The following is a 6,215-nucleotide window of genomic DNA, read 5'->3' as shown; positions in this document are numbered from 1 at the left end:
ACATTCAACTCTCATAAAAATACTTCAGCATGAAATCTGAGAAGTGCAGCAATTAAGCACGAAGTCTGAGAAGTGCTTTGCAACTTGCTTTTTGGCTAGGAACCATAATTAAAATATGAGCTGACATTGCGGCGGGCACACAAAGAGTCCAATAAAAGATAACAGATTCCTTCCCTAGTCACAACATCATCTAACCCCTGTAAAACAGGCAAAGGCACGGCAGAAATACTGTGACAGAAGCACCACTCCAGGTAGCCCATTCACTAATCAGAATCTTGGCAACTTAGATGGAAAGTCCATACATGCACATGCCAGTTTGCAAACAAGTTATGAGTTTTCAAAATGAAGGTGAACAGTATTTTCAAGGCCTTAATATGACTTAAGCATCTCGTTCCATGCAAAAGGCTCTTTAGATTTCTTTGAAGCACCAGTCATTATCTTATATACACCCCCAATTTTTAAAATGCAAAAGGAAAACAAGTAAAATCAGTGCACGAGTTTCACCAAAGATGGAAAGAAAACAGCACATCTGTAGTTAGTGAAGTAAGTTTTTTAGAATAGAAGATTCCAGTTTCTACCTTCAACTTGCTTAGAAGTTTATGAAACAGTTCTGAAATATACAATTTCAGTAAAAAAAAAAATTGCATTTCACTTATTTGCTTGTTGATTTAGATCAGGTCCTTAACAAAGGGCTTAACAGGCTCTAAAACACCTATGCCCCACTTGCTAAGTAGGAAGCTTCTTGGAGAAGGTGAGTAGGCTTAAGTCTTCAGTTTCTGCAGTATTTTCAGAACAAATTTATCACCCTTGAAAGATTAATGAGAAGGGAAAAAAAAAAAAGTCACAAGACAGTACATTCCTGGCTTCCTGAGTCTGCAGACAGAAAGTTTAATAAAATGCTCATCAGTTATATTTTACTACTCAGAACCTAAACAGCAGCAAAAAGTACCAGACCTATGTGAAAAGATAACCAAACATTTAAAATGAGAGGGCAGTTGAGCCAAATCGCTGTTTCAAAACAGCCACGAAGCTGGGGCGGGTGGGGAGGGGTTGTAGGAATGTCCTGCTCCACCTCACATGTATTTCCAGCCTAGAAGCTTCCAACGCCGGGGAGAAGGGTACAGTACTAGAGCCTCACTCCTCCTCTCTTTGCCAGGTGCACGAGAAAAATACCAGAGCTGCTTGTCATACCAGCTAGGAAAAAGAAAGAGGATTTCTCCTTTGCCAGGAAAAGAAAGGGTACTGCTAATTAATCAGACATCCACGAACCAAAAGCTGACACAAAAATCTCACCAGGATCCACATCATTAACCATTCCTGCTCCCTGGCTGTGCAGCTAGGAAAAACTTCAAACTGCACATAAACAGTCATATCTTACTGCTTTGGGAAACAGTTTTTAAAGAAGTAGCATTTATGATAAGGAGATTTCCCATCTACTCACGTGATTTGAAGTAGCAAACAGGCTGTGCAGTAGGGAATACTCTGGCCTTTCGCCTACGGAGAGCCAGTCTAAGTACACGCTGTTCCACATCTGCAAGGGATTTTCAAGCTCCCGTTCGTATTCCAGGCTGTTACTGTCTGAACTTCACCAACAGTGGCCCAGTCAGTACAGTTTATCATGACAGAGACTAGGCTCCAAAATAGGACAGGAGAGTTACGACTTAAAATGCGTAGTCTGAAGAGGTTTATTCTGTTTGTGCCTCTACCAGGGTTTATTTAGTTCTGCAGCCTGCAACAGAGCACTCCATGAGTTCACAGAGCGATGAACTGGTTTTAAACATTCGTTACTTATAACTTATTTTTCAACTCTCGGTCTGCCAACTTGTCAGGAAAGCAACATTTCCTTCCACCAAGGCAGGGATATGCTGGGAAAGAAAATAGGAAGCTGACATCCAGAAAGGCTCTGACAAAGTTCAGAAGCGTGCCTTTCGCTACGGCCTGGGGAAAATGAGCCCACGCCGCAGGCACAGGAGTTGGACTGCCCACAGCCAGCGAGGTGGGGTGGTACGCAAGGACGGGTTTGTGCACTGTGCTACTGCTCTGATGCCCAAGTGTTTTCTTATATGGAAGCTTCAATGGCACAAGGAAAAAAAAAAAAAACAAACACCACTTTAAATGTCACACTGCTGCATATTTACAAAAATCCATTTCTATAGCTAGAGCTATTATGGAAGCCAAAATGATGAGCAGAGAAAGCTGTAGCTAGGTATGTAGTTTCAAATCTGTGCCATCATTATCTTGGAAGGCTCATCTTACTCATTTTCGTATTGTTTCATTACAATGAATCTTTAGTTTCAGGATTTGCTTACTTAGAAGCTGCTCAGTATGTCTAGCCTGTCCTGGGACAGTATTCTTCTATGTAAGATGCCTTAAAACCAGACAGAAGAAAAGAAAATAGCCTTTATTTCACTGACAGAAATATACCTTTATTAAGTGGATAATAGGCTCTAGCTTCAGTCCAGCTCAGCTGGTCATTTTGGTCTAGTATGAAAAAAAACAAAACAAAGGCCTTAGGGAGATTAAAAAAAAAAAACGTACACAGTCTCTAAATGGGTGAAGGACTTTCTTAACAGGAGTCACTAAAAAGGAACAAGGAAACAGCCTTGTGTCACAAGTCTCAATTCAGTACTGCCTTTCAAATTCTTTTTTTTTTTTTTCCTTCTCAGAATTACAGAAAGTGGGAGGGGGGGGAAGGAAAAAATAAAAAAGAGTGCATAGACTTGAAGCTCAACCCCTGACACACCAGTGGAAGGGGATCGAGCAGCCGCTGCCTGGAACAGCAGCACCTTGGAGAGCAAGGGGCCCTGCCAGAAACCCAGGCAGGAAAAGATCTGTGATCCCGAGCTCAGTTAACACACCAGCATATGACTTCCACCCAAATGAAGAGCAATCACCTGCCTAGAAACAGGTGAAGCCTGCCCTCCCCCTATGTGTATATCTAACAAGATTAGAAAAGACATAGGAGCAGATCTCAATATAATAGACATGAACAAACTTTACAGACACTTAAGCAATCTCAAGTTATTTTCACCAACTAGCACTTAAAAAAAAAAGAAAGCCTAATATTAAGATATAAACCAGGAACTTACTAATAGGAATTTGGAAAAAACCTCCCAAGGGAACAAGTTTAATACAAGTTTCAGGGGGTTGGACCCGATGACCCACAGAGGTCCCTTCCAACCCCTACCATTCTGTGATTCTGTGATCTAATTTTTGATACTGGAAACTCATAGTCTGATCATGGGTTTGACCTAATACAGAAATTTTATATTTCTGAATCCTCTTCTATTACAGAGCACTGAAGGATTCACTATTTGCGATTGCCAGTACTCAGTGAAAAAGAAAATGTAAACTGCACATGAAGGAATTCTTTAATACATCTAATACATGTACGCATGCATTTCCAGCTACTAATCAAAAGAAATTACAGGATTCACTAGGAAAAGAGGTGGAAAAAGCACTGCTAAATACAGGAGTGTTTTCACTCAAAACGGGTATCAGGGAGGAAGAGAAAAGGTAGGAAATTGAAGCACTACTTAGTGATAAATTCTGACCTTGAGCACACAATGGAATCTAGCAGCATGAACTGCATAAACAGAGCGTCAATACATTGAAGGCATACATCAAATCGAGCTCAAACCATGTCAGAAAATACCACAGTACACACACTGCTCACAAGCAACGAGAGGGGGTTTTTTTCCTCAGCTTCAAAATATTTGAGCTACCACGATTGATACACCCGGAGCTATAGACATGCCTTGCCTTATTTGTTTAATTGTGCCCATCTTCCTTCACATCCCTGCTGTAAGCTATGTCCCCACCAGCTCAGGACAGCTGTCACACTGCAAGCTCTTTGTGATACAGATGTTTCCTGATAGTTTACTCTGAAGGAGTTGCTACTATTTATTTTATTCCAATCTGGGTGTGAAATACACTGTAATGATAGAGAATGTTATGACACCAAACTGGGAGGAGTGGTGGGCACACCAGCAGGCTGTGCTGCCATTCAGCGAGGCCTGGACAGGCTGGAGAGCTGGGCAGAGAGGAACCTGATGAGATTCAACAAGCGCAAGTGCAGGGTCCTGCACCTGGGGAGGAACAACCCCATGCACCTGTACAGGCTGGGGCCGACCTCCTTGAGAGCAGCTCTGCGGAGAGGGACCTGGCAGTGCTGGTGGATGACAGGTTGACCATGAGCCAGCAGTGTGCCCTGGCTGCCAAAAAGGCCAATGGGATCCTGGGGTGCATTAGGAGAATTGTGGCCAGCAGGTCGAGGGAGGGTCTCCTCCCCTCTACTCTGCCCTGGTGAGGCCCCATCTGGAGTACTGTGTCCAGTTCTGGGCTCCCCAGTTCAAGAAAGATGAAGAGCTACTGGAGACAGTCCAGCGGAGGGCTACGAGGATGAGGAGGGGACTGGAGCATCTCTCCTATGAGGAAAGGCTGAGGGAGCTGGGCTTGTTCAGCCTGAAGAAGAGAAGGCTGCGAGGGGACCTTATAAATGCTTACAAATATCTGAAGGGTGGGTGTCAGGAGGACAGGGACAGACTCTTTTCAGTGGTGCTCAGCAACAGGACAAGGGGCAACAGGCACAAACTGAAGCATAGGAAGTTCCAGCTGAACATGACGAAGAACTTCTTCCCTCTGAGGGTGACGGAGCCCTGGCCCAGGCTGCCCAGGGAGGTTGTGGAGTCTCCTTCTCTGGAGATATTCAAGACCCGCCTGGACAAGGTCCTGTGCAGCCTGCTGTAGGTGACCCTGCTTTGGCAGGGGGGTTGGACTAGATGACCCACAGGGGTCCCTTCCAATCCCGAACATTCTGTGATGCTATATTATATTCTAGGCAAGAACACGAATACAAAAATCCATGATGAACACTACTATCTACTAGCAAGACACAAATAAAGGACAAACACAAAAAAAAGTTTGAGGCTAACCTTCATAAAACTAAAAAAAAAAAAACATTTTTTTCAAGAATCCAACAAAACGTCACCAAAACTCAGGATATCTTACCAGGAAGAACTTTAACCACACAGACATTAGCAGCAGACACACGTAAGGACATTCAATAAGCCAAAGAGGTGGAAGCCAATTCTATATCGAAATCTACAGATAAATGAATTACCCATACCAGAAATTATATGAATGGTATGAACCTGCATTTTATTCTTCTATCTCGCTTACTGCTCTTTCTTGTCCATCAGAGACTTCTAAGCAAGCTACAGCTAGTAAGAAAGGAAAGCACACAGAGTGAACAAAAGCGGGTAAGTCCTCTGCCATAAGGAACAAAAAAATAAAAAACTCAAAAAACAAAATAGCAAAACACACAAAACACCACCAGCAAAGCCACAAAACACACAAAACCACCAACCAGAAATTTTCCTCAAAGGCAGAAAAATTATGTGTACTGTTCTCACACCAAAATACATATCCAAGTCACCAGTTGGTATTCTCTCAAAGCTCCCGCTGACCTGCTGTTGACTCCTTTGGGGGGGTGGACACCAAACAACCCACCACGCTGCCTGATGAGAGCTGTAGACAGTCCTAGAACAGGCCAAACTTTGGACAAAGAGATGCTTAAAGAACATTACCCATGCATATATTAACTTTGCTAATATCACATATTAAGAAAAATCTGTAACACCGTGATAAGAAAGTGAGTAAACACATATACCATCACTGAAAAATTCTCCCTATCTTTTTGAACAAAATATTAGGGGTACAGATGTCAGAATGAAGCTGATCAAGCTGATACAAGAAAACCAAACAGAATGCAAAGTATTTATTCAGTAAGACCAATCAGAAGGTATCTGCAACTACCTTAAAAAAAGCAAAGATTTCTACAAAGAGAAGAGGCATCATCACCTAACACTGCGTCTCTCTCCCTCAGTATGAGAACTATGCATGACATCAGTCCAGATTTTTCAAGCCACTAGAGTTGGTGCATGCCATGGTCTCAAGTGACTGTCGCCGAAAAACTCAGCCGAAGGGCTGGAAGGACTTTTTTAGCGCATTAAACTATTACGTTACAAACAGGACAAGGTGTAAAACAAGAGCTTGAGAGGGAAATCTCCTTGTCAATATTTCTGTTTACATCAAATAGAATCGTGTACAAAAGCCAGAGCAGCGCATTGCAAGGCTGACACAAGCACCGGCAGTGCAATCAGCACGATACCAAACGAGCAACAGGGTTGCTTTAAGAAACCAGAGGGACTAAA

Source organism: Opisthocomus hoazin, chromosome 5 (genome assembly GCF_030867145.1).
Source record: "Opisthocomus hoazin isolate bOpiHoa1 chromosome 5, bOpiHoa1.hap1, whole genome shotgun sequence".
Lineage (NCBI taxonomy): Eukaryota > Metazoa > Chordata > Aves > Opisthocomiformes > Opisthocomidae > Opisthocomus > Opisthocomus hoazin.
Note: the sequence above shows the minus strand (reverse complement) of the source record.